Here is a 14,874-nt window from a genome sequence, read left to right as displayed (position 1 = left end):
GGGTTGCCAAGCTTCCAAAAATTACGAATCTCCAGAAATCTCAGCAAATACTTTTTCACCCAAACTGGATGATACTTTCAGGTAATGATCAGTACACTAAGGCCACTTGGTTCCCCAAATTTAGTTCTTCTATGTTGAAGCATTCGTTTCCAGTAACAGTTTGAATTTTTAGGTTTCACTCTGTTTACTCCTATGTTGATAGGTGTATTTGGAACTCTAAATCCAACACGGTTTGTGCTAGCTTCTTGAAACTTGACACAATAAATTAGTTTCACGTTCTATCTCTATGTTTTGTTTCCTCTTGATGTAGCCCTAAGCAGTGACTGGCGAGAAGCACTTTCATGGAAAGGGGTTGCCAAGCTTCCAAAAATTACGAATCTCCAGAAATCCCAGCAAATATTTTTTCACCCAAACTGGATGATACTTTCAGGTAATGATCAGTACACTAAGGCGACTGGGTTCCCCACATTTCGTTCTTATACGTTGAAGCGTTCGTTTCCAGTAACAGTTTGAATTTTTAGGTTTCACTCTGTTTTCTCCTATATTGATAGATGTATTTGGAACTCTAAATCCAACACTGTTTGTGCTAGCTTCTTGAAACTTGACACAATAAAGTAGTTTCACGTTCTATCTCTACGTATTGTTACCTCTTGATGTAGCCCTAAGCAGTGACTGGCGAGAAACACTTTCATGGAAAGGGATTGCCAAGCTTCCAAAAATTTCGAATCTCCAGAAATCTCAGCAAATACTTTTTCACCCAAACTGGATGATACTTTCAGGTAATGATCAGTACATTAAGGCGACTTCGTTCCCAAAATTTCGTTCTTCTATGTTGAAGCATTCGTTTCCAGTAACAGTTTGAATTTTTAGGTTTCACTCTGTTTTCTCCTATATTGATAGATGTATTTGGAACTCTAAATCCAACACGGTTTGTGCTAGCTTCTTGAAACTTGACACAATAAAGTAGTTTCACGTTCTATCTCTATGTTTTGTTTCCTCTTGATGTAGCCCTAAGCAGTGACTGGCGAGAAACACTTTCATGGAAAGGGGTTGCCAAGCTTCCAAAAATTACGAATCTCCAGAAATTTCAGCAAATATTTTTTCAAACAAACTGGATGATACTTTCAGGTAATGATCAGTACACTAAGGCGACTTGGTTTCCCAAATTTCGTTCTTCTATGTTGAAGCGTTCGTTTCCAGTAACAGTTTCAATTTTTAGGTTTCACGCTGTTTACTCCTATATTGATAGAATTATTTGGAACTCTAAATCCAACACGGTTTATGCTAGCTTCTTGAAACTTGACACAGTACAGTAGTTTCACGTTCTATCTCTATGTATTCTTTCCTTTTGATGTAGCCCTAAGCAGTGACTGGCGAGAAACACTTTCATGGAAAGGGGTTGCCAAGCTTCCAAAAATTACGAATCTCCAGAAATCTCAGCAAATATTTTTTCACCCAAACTGGATGATACTTTCAGGTAATGATCAGTACACTAAGGCGACTTGGTTCCCCAAATTTAGTTCTTCTATGTTGAAGCGTTCGTTTCCAGTAACAGTTTGAATTTTTAGGTTTCACTCTGTTTATTCCTATATTGATAGATGTATTTGGAACTCTAAATCCAACACGGTTTGTGCTAGCTTCTTGAAACTTGACACAATAAAGTAGTTTCACGTTCTATCTCTATGTTTTGTTTCCTCTTGCTGTAGCCCTAAGCAGTGACTGGCGAGAAACACTTTCATGGAAAGGGGTTGCCAAGCTTCCAAAAATTACGAATCTCCAGAAATCTCAGCAAATACTTTTTCACCCAAACTGGATGATACTTTCAGGTAATGATCAGTACACTAAGGCGACTTGGTTCCCCACATTTCGTTCTTCTACGTTGAAGCGTTCGTTTCCAGTAACAGTTTGAATTTTTAGGTTTCACTCTGTTTTCTCCTATATTGATAGATGTATTTGGAACTCTAAATCCAACACGGTTTGTGCTAGCTTCTTGAAACTTGACACAATAAAGTAGTTTCACTTTTGATCTCTATGTTTTGTTTCCTCTTGCTGTAGCCCTAAGCAGTGACTGGCAAGAAACACTTTCATGGAAAGGGGTTGCCAAGCTTCCAAAAATTACGAATCTCCAGAAATCTCAGAAAATACTTTTTCACCCAAACTGGATGATACTTTCAGGTAATGATCAGTACACTAAGGCGACTTCGTTTCCCAAATTTCGTTCTTCTATGTTGAAGCGTTCGTTTCCAGTAGCAGTTTGAATTTTTAGGTTTCACTCTGTTTACTCCTATATTGATAGATGTATTTGGAACTCTAAATCGAACACGGTTTGTGCTAGCTTCTTGAAACTTGACACAATAAATTAGTTTCACGTTCTATCTCTATGTTTTGTTTCCTCTTGCTGTAGCCCTAAGCAGTGACTGGCGAGAAACACTTTCATGGAAAGGGGTTGCCAAGCTTCCAAAAATTACGAATCTCCAGAAATCTCAGCAAATATTTTATCACCCAAACTGGATGATACTTTCAGGTAATGATCAGTACACTAAGGCGACTTGGTTCCCCACATTTCGTTCTTCTACGTTGAAGCGTTCGTTTCCAGTAACAGTTTGAATTTTTAGGTTTCACCCTGTTTTCTCCTATATTGATAGATGTATTTGGAACTCTAAATCCAACACGGTTTGTGCTAGCTTCTTGAAACTTGACACAATAAAGTAGTTTCACGTTCTATCTCTATGTTTTGTTTCCACTTGATGTAGCCCTAAGCAGTGACGGGCGAGAAACACTTTCATGGAAAGGGGTTGCCAAGCTTCCAAAAATTACGAATCTCCAGAAATCTCAGCAAATATTTTTTCACCCAAACTGGATGATACTTTCAGGTAATGATCAGTACACTAAGGCGACTTGGTTTCCCAAATTTCGTTCTTCTATGTTGAAGCGTTCGTTTCCAGTAACAGTTTGAATTTTTAGGTTTCACTCTGTTTACTCCTATATTGATAGATGTATTTGGAACTCTAAATCCAACACGGTTTGTGCTAGCTTCTTGAAACTTGACACAATAAAGTAGTTTCACGTTCTATCTCTATGTTTTGTTTCCTCTTGATGTAGCCCTAAGCAATGACTGGTGAGAAACACTTTCATGGAAAGGGGTTGCCAAGCTTCCAAAAATTACGAATCTCCAGAAATCTCAGCAAATACTTTTTCACCCAAACTGGATGATACTTTCAGGTAATGATCAGTACACTAAGGCCACTTGGTTCCCCAAATTTAGTTCTTCTATGTTGAAGCATTCGTTTCCAGTAACAGTTTGAATTTTTAGGTTTCACTCTGTTTACTCCTATGTTGATAGGTGTATTTGGAACTCTAAATCCAACACGGTTTGTGCTAGCTTCTTGAAACTTGACACAATAAATTAGTTTCACGTTCTATCTCTATGTTTTGTTTCCTCTTGATGTAGCCCTAAGCAGTGACTGGCGAGAAGCACTTTCATGGAAAGGGGTTGCCAAGCTTCCAAAAATTACGAATCTCCAGAAATCCCAGCAAATATTTTTTCACCCAAACTGGATGATACTTTCAGGTAATGATCAGTACACTAAGGCGACTGGGTTCCCCACATTTCGTTCTTATACGTTGAAGCGTTCGTTTCCAGTAACAGTTTGAATTTTTAGGTTTCACTCTGTTTTCTCCTATATTGATAGATGTATTTGGAACTCTAAATCCAACACTGTTTGTGCTAGCTTCTTGAAACTTGACACAATAAAGTAGTTTCACGTTCTATCTCTACGTATTGTTACCTCTTGATGTAGCCCTAAGCAGTGACTGGCGAGAAACACTTTCATGGAAAGGGATTGCCAAGCTTCCAAAAATTTCGAATCTCCAGAAATCTCAGCAAATACTTTTTCACCCAAACTGGATGATACTTTCAGGTAATGATCAGTACATTAAGGCGACTTCGTTCCCAAAATTTCGTTCTTCTATGTTGAAGCATTCGTTTCCAGTAACAGTTTGAATTTTTAGGTTTCACTCTGTTTTCTCCTATATTGATAGATGTATTTGGAACTCTAAATCCAACACGGTTTGTGCTAGCTTCTTGAAACTTGACACAATAAAGTAGTTTCACGTTCTATCTCTATGTTTTGTTTCCTCTTGATGTAGCCCTAAGCAGTGACTGGCGAGAAACACTTTCATGGAAAGGGGTTGCCAAGCTTCCAAAAATTACGAATCTCCAGAAATTTCAGCAAATATTTTTTCAAACAAACTGGATGATACTTTCAGGTAATGATCAGTACACTAAGGCGACTTGGTTTCCCAAATTTCGTTCTTCTATGTTGAAGCGTTCGTTTCCAGTAACAGTTTCAATTTTTAGGTTTCACGCTGTTTACTCCTATATTGATAGAATTATTTGGAACTCTAAATCCAACACGGTTTATGCTAGCTTCTTGAAACTTGACACAGTACAGTAGTTTCACGTTCTATCTCTATGTATTCTTTCCTTTTGATGTAGCCCTAAGCAGTGACTGGCGAGAAACACTTTCATGGAAAGGGGTTGCCAAGCTTCCAAAAATTACGAATCTCCAGAAATCTCAGCAAATATTTTTTCACCCAAACTGGATGATACTTTCAGGTAATGATCAGTACACTAAGGCGACTTGGTTCCCCAAATTTAGTTCTTCTATGTTGAAGTGTTCGTTTCCAGTAACAGTTTGAATTTTTAGGTTTCACTCTGTTTATTCCTATATTGATAGATGTATTTGGAACTCTAAATCCAACACGGTTTGTGCTAGCTTCTTGAAACTTGACACAATAAAGTAGTTTCACGTTCTATCTCTATGTTTTGTTTCCTCTTGCTGTAGCCCTAAGCAGTGACTGGCGAGAAACACTTTCATGGAAAGGGGTTGCCAAGCTTCCAAAAATTACGAATCTCCAGAAATCTCAGCAAATACTTTTTCACCCAAACTGGATGATACTTTCAGGTAATGATCAGTACACTAAGGCGACTTGGTTCCCCACATTTCGTTCTTCTACGTTGAAGCGTTCGTTTCCAGTAACAGTTTGAATTTTTAGGTTTCACTCTGTTTTCTCCTATATTGATAGATGTATTTGGAACTCTAAATCCAACACGGTTTGTGCTAGCTTCTTGAAACTTGACACAATAAAGTAGTTTCACTTTTGATCTCTATGTTTTGTTTCCTCTTGATGTAGCCCTAAGCAGTGACTGGCAAGAAACACTTTCATGGAAAGGGGTTGCCAAGCTTCCAAAAATTACGAATCTCCAGAAATCTCAGAAAATACTTTTTCACCCAAACTGGATGATACTTTCAGGTAATGATCAGTACACTAAGGCGACTTCGTTTCCCAAATTTCGTTCTTCTATGTTGAAGCGTTCGTTTCCAGTAGCAGTTTGAATTTTTAGGTTTCACTCTGTTTACTCCTATATTGATAGATGTATTTTCAACTATAAATCCAACACGGTTTGTGCTAGCTTCTTGAAACTTGACACAATAAAGTAGTTTCACGTTCTATCTCTATGTTTTGTTTCCTCTTGCTGTAGCCCTAAGCAGTGACTGGCGAGAAACACTTTCATGGAAAGGGGTTGCCAAGCTTCCAAAAATTACGAATCTCCAGAAATCTCAGCAAATATTTTATCACCCAAACTGGATGATACTTTCAGGTAATGATCAGTACACTAAGGCGACTTGGTTCCCCACATTTTGTTCTTCTACGTTGAAGCGTTCGTTTCCAGTAACAGTTTGAATTTTTAGGTTTCACCCTGTTTTCTCCTATATTGATAGATGTATTTGGAACTCTAAATCCAACACGGTTTGTGCTAGCTTCTTGAAACTTGACACAATAAAGTAGTTTCACGTTCTATCTCTATGTTTTGTTTCCACTTGATGTAGCCCTAAGCAGTGACTGGCGAGAAACACTTTCATGGAAAGGGGTTGCCAAGCTTCCAAAAATTACGAATCTCCAGAAATCTCAGCAAATACTTTTTCACCCAAACTGGATGATACTTTCAGGTAATGATCAGTACACTAAGGCGACTTGGTTTCCCACATTTCGTTCTTCTACGTTGAAGCGTTCGTTTCCAGTAACAGTTTGAATTTTTAGGTTTCACTCTGTTTACTCCTATATTAATAGATGTATTTGGAACTCTAAATCCAACACGGTTTGTGCTAGCTTCTTGAAACTTGACACAATAAAGTAGTTTCACGTTCTATCTCTATGTTTTGTTTCTTCTTGATGTAGCCCTAAGCAGTGACTGGCGAGAAACACTTTCATGGAAAGGGGTTGCCAAGCTTCCAAAAATTACGAATCTCCAGAAATCTCAGCAAATATTTTTTCACCCAAACTGGATGATACTTTCAGGTAATGATCAGTACACTAAGGCAACTTGGTTTCCCAAATTTCGTTCTTCTATGTTGAAGCGTTCGTTTCCAGTAACAGTTTGAATTTTTAGGTTTCACTCTGTTTTCTCCTATATTGATAGATGTATTTGGAACTCTAAATCCAACACGGTTTGTGCTAGCTTCTTCAAACTTGACACAATAAAGTAGTTTCACGTTCTATCTCTAAGTTTTGTTTCCTCTTGCTGTAGCCCTAAGCAGTGACTGGCAAGAAACACTTTCATGGAAAGGGGTTGCCAAGCTTCCAAAAATTACGAATCTCCAGAAATCTCAGAAAATACTTTTTCACCCAAACTGGATGATACTTTCAGGTAATGATCAGTACACTAAGGCGACTTCGTTTCCCAAATTTCGTTCTTCTATGTTGAAGCGTTCGTTTCCAGTAGCAGTTTGAATTTTTAGGTTTCACTCTGTTTACTCCTATATTGATAGATGTATTTGGAACTCTAAATCGAACACGGTTTGTGCTAGCTTCTTGAAACTTGACACAATAAATTAGTTTCACGTTCTATCTCTATGTTTTGTTTCCTCTTGCTGTAGCCCTAAGCAGTGACTGGCGAGAAACACTTTCATGGAAAGGGGTTGCCAAGCTTCCAAAAATTACGAATCTCCAGAAATCTCAGCAAATATTTTATCACCCAAACTGGATGATACTTTCAGGTAATGATCAGTACACTAAGGCGACTTGGTTCCCCACATTTCGTTCTTCTACGTTGAAGCGTTCGTTTCCAGTAACAGTTTGAATTTTTAGGTTTCACCCTGTTTTCTCCTATATTGATAGATGTATTTGGAACTCTAAATCCAACACGGTTTGTGCTAGCTTCTTGAAACTTGACACAATAAAGTAGTTTCACGTTCTATCTCTATGTTTTGTTTCCACTTGATGTAGCCCTAAGCAGTGACGGGCGAGAAACACTTTCATGGAAAGGGATTGCCAAGCTTCCAAAAATTACGAATCTCCAGAAATCTCAGCAAATACTTTTTCACCCAAACTGGATGATACTTTCAGGTAATGATCAGTACACTAAGGCGACTTGGTTTCCCAAATTTCGTTCTTCTATGTTGAAGCGTTCGTTTCCAGTAACAGTTTGAATTTTTAGGTTTCACTCTGTTTACTCCTATATTGATAGATGTATTTGGAACTCTAAATCCAACACGGTTTGTGCTAGCTTCTTGAAACTTGACACAATAAAGTAGTTTCACGTTCTATCTCTATGTTTTGTTTCTTCTTGATGTAGCCCTAAGCAGTGACTGGCGAGAAACACTTTCATGGAAAGGGGTTGCCAAGCTTCCAAAAATTACGAATCTCCAGAAATCTCAGCAAATACTTTTTCACCCAAACTGGATGATACTTTCAGGTAATGATCAGTACACTAAGGCGACTTGGTTTCCCAAATTTCGTTCTTCTATTTTGAAGCGTTCGTTTCCAGTAACAGTTTGAATTTTTAGGTTTCACGCTGTTTACTCCTATATTGATAGATGTATTTGGAACTCTAAATCCAACACGGTTTATGCTAGCTTCTTGAAACTTGACACAGTACAGTAGTTTCACGTTCTATCTCTATGTATTGTTTCCTCTTGATGTAGCCCTAAGCAATGACTGGCGAGAAACACTTTCATGGAAAGGTGTTGCCAAGCTTCCAAAAATTACGAATCTCCAGAAATCTCAGCAAATACTTTTTCACCCAAACTGGATGATACTTTCAGGTAATGATCAGTACACTAAGGCGACTTGGTTTCCCAAATTTCGTTCTTCTATGTTGAAGCATTCGTTTCCAGTAACAATTTGAATTTTTAGGTTTCACTCTGTTTACTCCTATATTGATAGATGTATTTGGAACTCTAAATCCAACACGGTTTGTGCTAGCTTCTTGAAACTTGACACAATAAATTAGTTTCACGTTCTATCTCTATGTTTTGTTTCCTCTTGATGTAGCCCTAAGCAATGACTGGTGAGAAACACTTTCATGGAAAGGGGTTGCCAAGCTTCCAAAAATTACGAATCTCCAGAAATCTCAGCAAATACTTTTTCACCCAAACTGGATGATACTTTCAGGTAATGATCAGTACACTAAGGCCACTTGGTTCCCCAAATTTAGTTCTTCTATGTTGAAGCATTCGTTTCCAGTAACAGTTTGAATTTTTAGGTTTCACTCTGTTTACTCCTATGTTGATAGGTGTATTTGGAACTCTAAATCCAACACGGTTTGTGCTAGCTTCTTGAAACTTGACACAATAAAGTAGTTTCACGTTCTATCTCTATGTTTTGTTTCCTCTTGATGTAGCCCTAAGCAGTGACTGGCGAGAAGCACTTTCATGGAAAGGGGTTGCCAAGCTTCCAAAAATTACGAATCTCCAGAAATCCCAGCAAATATTTTTTCACCCAAACTGGATGATACTTTCAGGTAATGATCAGTACACTAAGGCGACTGGGTTCCCCACATTTCGTTCTTATACGTTGAAGCGTTCGTTTCCAGTAACAGTTTGAATTTTTAGGTTTCACTCTGTTTTCTCCTATATTGATAGATGTATTTGGAACTCTAAATCCAACACTGTTTGTGCTAGCTTCTTGAAACTTGACACAATAAAGTAGTTTCACGTTCTATCTCTATGTATTGTTACCTCTTGATGTAGCCCTAAGCAGTGACTGGCGAGAAACACTTTCATGGAAAGGGATTGCCAAGCTTCCAAAAATTTCGAATCTCCAGAAATCTCAGCAAATACTTTTTCACCCAAACTGGATGATACTTTCAGGTAATGATCAGTACATTAAGGCGACTTCGTTCCCAAAATTTCGTTCTTCTACGTTGAAGCGTTCATTTCCAGTAACAGTTTGAATTTTTAGGTTTCAATCTGTTTTCTCCTATATTGATAGATGTATTTGGAACTCTAAATCCAACACGGTTTGTGCTAGCTTCTTGAAACTTGACACAATAAAGTAGTTTCACGTTCTATCTCTATGTTTTGTTTCCTCTTGATGTAGCCCTAAGCAGTGACTGGCGAGAAACACTTTCATGGAAAGGGGTTGCCAAGCTTCCAAAAATTACGAATCTCCAGAAATTTCAGCAAATATTTTTTCAAACAAACTGGATGATACTTTCAGGTAATGATCAGTACACTAAGGCGACTTGGTTTCCCAAATTTCGTTCTTCTATGTTGAAGCGTTCGTTTCCAGTAACAGTTTCAATTTTTAGGTTTCACGCTGTTTACTCCTATATTGATAGAATTATTTGGAACTCTAAATCCAACACGGTTTATGCTAGCTTCTTGAAACTTGACACAGTACAGTAGTTTCACGTTCTATCTCTATGTATTCTTTCCTTTTGATGTAGCCCTAAGCAGTGACTGGCGAGAAACACTTTCATGGAAAGGGGTTGCCAAGCTTCCAAAAATTACGAATCTCCAGAAATCTCAGCAAATATTTTTTCACCCAAACTGGATGATACTTTCAGGTAATGATCAGTACCCTAAGGCGACTTGGTTCCCCAAATTTAGTTCTTCTACGTTGAAGCATTCGTTTCCAGTAACAGTTTGAATTTTTAGGTTTCACTTTGTTTACTCCTATATTGATAGATGTATTTGGAACTCTAAATCCAACACGGTTTGTGCTAGCTTCTTGAAACTTGACACAATAAATTAGTTTCACGTTCTATCTCTATGTTTTGTTTCCTCTTGATGTAGCCCTAAGCATTGACGGGCGAGAAACTCTTTCATGGAAAGGGGTTGCCAAGCTTACAAAAATTACGAATCTCCAGAAATCTCAGCAAATACTTTTTCACCCAAACTGGATGATACTTTCAGGTAATGATCAGTACACTAAGGCGACTTCGTTTCCCAAATTTCCTTCTTCTATGTTGAAGCGTTCGTTTCCAGTAACAGTTTGAATTTTTAGGTTTCACTCTGTTTACTCCTATATTGATAGATGTATTTGGAACTCTAAATCCAACACGGTTTGTGCTAGCTTCTTGAAACTTGACACAATAAAGTAGTTTCACGTTCTATCTCTATGTTTTGTTTCCTCTTGCTGTAGCCCTAAGCAGTGACTGGCGAGAAACACTTTCATGGAAAGGGGTTGCCAAGCTTCCAAAAATTACGAATCTCCAGAAATCTCAGCAAATACTTTTTCACCCAAACTGGATGATACTTTCAGGTAATGATCAGTACACTAAGGCGACTTGGTTTCCCAAATTTCGTTCTTCTACGTTGAAGCGTTCGTTTCCAGTAACAGTTTGAATTTTTAGGTTTCACTCTGTTTACTCCTATACTGATAGATGTATTTGGAACTCTAAATCCAACACGGTTTGTGCTAGCTTCTTGAAACTTGACACAGTAAAGTAGTTTCACGTTCTATCTCTATGTTTTGTTTCCTCTTGATGTAGCCCTAAGCAGTGACTGGCGAGAAACACTTTCATGGAAAGGGGTTGCCAAGCTTCCAAAAATTACGAATCTCCAGAAATCTCAGCAAATACTTTTTCACCCAAACTGGATGATACTTTCAGGTAATGATCAGTACACTAAGGCGACTTGGTTTCCCAAATTTCGTTCTTCTATGTTGAAGCGTTCGTTTCCAGTAACAGTTTGAATTTTTAGGTTTCACTCTGTTTATTCTTATATTGATAGATGTATTTGGAACTCTAAATCCAACACGGTTTGTGCTAGCTTCTTGAAACTTGACACAATAAAGTAGTTTCACGTTCTATCTCTGTGTTTTGTTTCCTCTTGCTGTAGCCCTAAGCAGTGACTGGCGAGAAACACTTTCATGGAAAGGGGTTGCCAAGCTTCCAAAAATTACGAATCTCCAGAAATCTCAGCAAATACTTTTTCACCCAAACTGGATGATACTTTCAGGTAATGATCAGTACACTAAGCCCACTTGCTTCACCACATTTCGTACTTCTACGTTGAAGCGTTCGTTTCCAGTAACAGTTTGAATTTTTAGGTTTCACTCTGTTTTCTCCTATATTGATAGATGTATTTGGAACTCTAAATCCAACACGGTTTGTGTTAGCTTCTTGAAACTTGACACAATAAAGTAGTTTCACTTTCGATCTCTATGTTTTGTTTCCTCTTGATGTAGCCCTAAGCAGTGACTGGCAAGAAACACTTTCATGGAAAGGGGTTGCCAAGCTTCCAAAAATTACGAATCTCCAGAAATCTCAGAAAATACTTTTTCACCCAAACTGGATGATACTTTCAGGTAATGATCAGTACACTAAGGCGACTTGGTTTCCCAAATTTCGTTCTTCTATGTTGAAGCGTTCGTTTCCAGTAGCAGTTTGAATTTTTAGGTTTCACTCTGTTTACTCCTATATTGATAGATGTATTTGGAACTCTAAATCCAACACGGTTTGTGCTAGCTTCTTGAAACTTGACACAATAAAGTAGTTTCACGTTCTATCTCTATGTTTTGTTTCCACTTGATGTAGTCCTAAGCAGTGACTGGCGAGAAACACTTTCATGGAAAGGGGTTGCCAAGCTTCCAAAAATTACGAATCTCCAGAAATCTCAGCAAATACTTTTTCACCCAAACTGGATGATACTTTCAGGTAATGATCAGTACACTAAGGCGACTTGGTTTCCCAAATTTCGTTCTTCTATGTTGAAGCGTTCGTTTCCAGTAACAGTTTCAATTTTTAGGTTTCACGCTGTTTACTCCTATATTGATAGATGTATTTGGAACTCTAAATCCAACACGGTTTATGCTAGCTTCTTGAAACTTGACACAGTACAGTAGTTTCACGTTCTATCTCTATGTATTGTTTCCTCTTGATGTAGCCCTAAGCAATGACTGGCGAGAAACACTTTCATGGAAAGGTGTTGCCAAGCTTCCAAAAATTACGAATCTCCAGAAATCTCAGCAAATACTTTTTCACCCAAACTGGATGATACTTTCAGGTAATGATCAGTACACTAAGGCGACTTGGTTTCCCAAATTTCGTTCTTCTATGTTGAAGCATTCGTTTCCAGTAACAATTTGAATTTTTAGGTTTCACTCTGTTTACTCCTATATTGATAGATGTATTTGGAACTCTAAATCCAACACGGTTTGTGCTAGCTTCTTGAAACTTGACACAATAAATTAGTTTCACGTTCTATCTCTATGTTTTGTTTCCTCTTGATGTAGCCCTAAGCAATGACTGGTGAGAAACACTTTCATGGAAAGGGGTTGCCAAGCTTCCAAAAATTACGAATCTCCAGAAATCTCAGCAAATACTTTTTCACCCAAACTGGATGATACTTTCAGGTAATGATCAGTACACTAAGGCCACTTGGTTCCCCAAATTTAGTTCTTCTATGTTGAAGCATTCGTTTCCAGTAACAGTTTGAATTTTTAGGTTTCACTCTGTTTACTCCTATGTTGATAGGTGTATTTGGAACTCTAAATCCAACACGGTTTGTGCTAGCTTCTTGAAACTTGACACAATAAAGTAGTTTCACGTTCTATCTCTATGTTTTGTTTCCTCTTGATGTAGCCCTAAGCAGTGACTGGCGAGAAGCACTTTCATGGAAAGGGGTTGCCAAGCTTCCAAAAATTACGAATCTCCAGAAATCCCAGCAAATATTTTTTCACCCAAACTGGATGATACTTTCAGGTAATGATCAGTACACTAAGGCGACTGGGTTCCCCACATTTCGTTCTTATACGTTGAAGCGTTCGTTTCCAGTAACAGTTTGAATTTTTAGGTTTCACTCTGTTTTCTCCTATATTGATAGATGTATTTGGAACTCTAAATCCAACACTGTTTGTGCTAGCTTCTTGAAACTTGACACAATAAAGTAGTTTCACGTTCTATCTCTATGTATTGTTACCTCTTGATGTAGCCCTAAGCAGTGACTGGCGAGAAACACTTTCATGGAAAGGGATTGCCAAGCTTCCAAAAATTTCGAATCTCCAGAAATCTCAGCAAATACTTTTTCACCCAAACTGGATGATACTTTCAGGTAATGATCAGTACATTAAGGCGACTTCGTTCCCAAAATTTCGTTCTTCTACGTTGAAGCGTTCATTTCCAGTAACAGTTTGAATTTTTAGGTTTCAATCTGTTTTCTCCTATATTGATAGATGTATTTGGAACTCTAAATCCAACACGGTTTGTGCTAGCTTCTTGAAACTTGACACAATAAAGTAGTTTCACGTTCTATCTCTATGTTTTGTTTCCTCTTGATGTAGCCCTAAGCAGTGACTGGCGAGAAACACTTTCATGGAAAGGGGTTGCCAAGCTTCCAAAAATTACGAATCTCCAGAAATTTCAGCAAATATTTTTTCAAACAAACTGGATGATACTTTCAGGTAATGATCAGTACACTAAGGCGACTTGGTTTCCCAAATTTCGTTCTTCTATGTTGAAGCGTTCGTTTCCAGTAACAGTTTCAATTTTTAGGTTTCACGCTGTTTACTCCTATATTGATAGAATTATTTGGAACTCTAAATCCAACACGGTTTATGCTAGCTTCTTGAAACTTGACACAGTACAGTAGTTTCACGTTCTATCTCTATGTATTCTTTCCTTTTGATGTAGCCCTAAGCAGTGACTGGCGAGAAACACTTTCATGGAAAGGGGTTGCCAAGCTTCCAAAAATTACGAATCTCCAGAAATCTCAGCAAATATTTTTTCACCCAAACTGGATGATACTTTCAGGTAATGATCAGTACACTAAGGCGACTTGGTTCCCCAAATTTAGTTCTTCTACGTTGAAGCATTCGTTTCCAGTAACAGTTTGAATTTTTAGGTTTCACTTTGTTTACTCCTATATTGATAGATGTATTTGGAACTCTAAATCCAACACGGTTTGTGCTAGCTTCTTGAAACTTGACACAATAAATTAGTTTCACGTTCTATCTCTATGTTTTGTTTCCTCTTGATGTAGCCCTAAGCATTGACGGGCGAGAAACTCTTTCATGGAAAGGGGTTGCCAAGCTTACAAAAATTACGAATCTCCAGAAATCTCAGCAAATACTTTTTCACCCAAACTGGATGATACTTTCAGGTAATGATCAGTACACTAAGGCGACTTCGTTTCCCAAATTTCCTTCTTCTATGTTGAAGCGTTCGTTTCCAGTAACAGTTTGAATTTTTAGGTTTCACTCTGTTTACTCCTATATTGATAGATGTATTTGGAACTCTAAATCCAACACGGTTTGTGCTAGCTTCTTGAAACTTGACACAATAAAGTAGTTTCACGTTCTATCTCTATGTTTTGTTTCCTCTTGCTGTAGCCCTAAGCAGTGACTGGCGAGAAACACTTTCATGGAAAGGGGTTGCCAAGCTTCCAAAAATTACGAATCTCCAGAAATCTCAGCAAATACTTTTTCACCCAAACTGGATGATACTTTCAGGTAATGATCAGTACACTAAGGCGACTTGGTTTCCCAAATTTCGTTCTTCTACGTTGAAGCGTTCGTTTCCAGTAACAGTTTGAATTTTTAGGTTTCACTCTGTTTACTCCTATACTGATAGATGTATTTGGAACT

This window comes from Spermophilus citellus, assembly GCF_964194105.1.
Source record: "Spermophilus citellus genome assembly, chromosome: 8".
NCBI lineage: Eukaryota > Metazoa > Chordata > Mammalia > Rodentia > Sciuridae > Spermophilus > Spermophilus citellus.
This window is presented reverse-complemented; position numbering follows the sequence as displayed.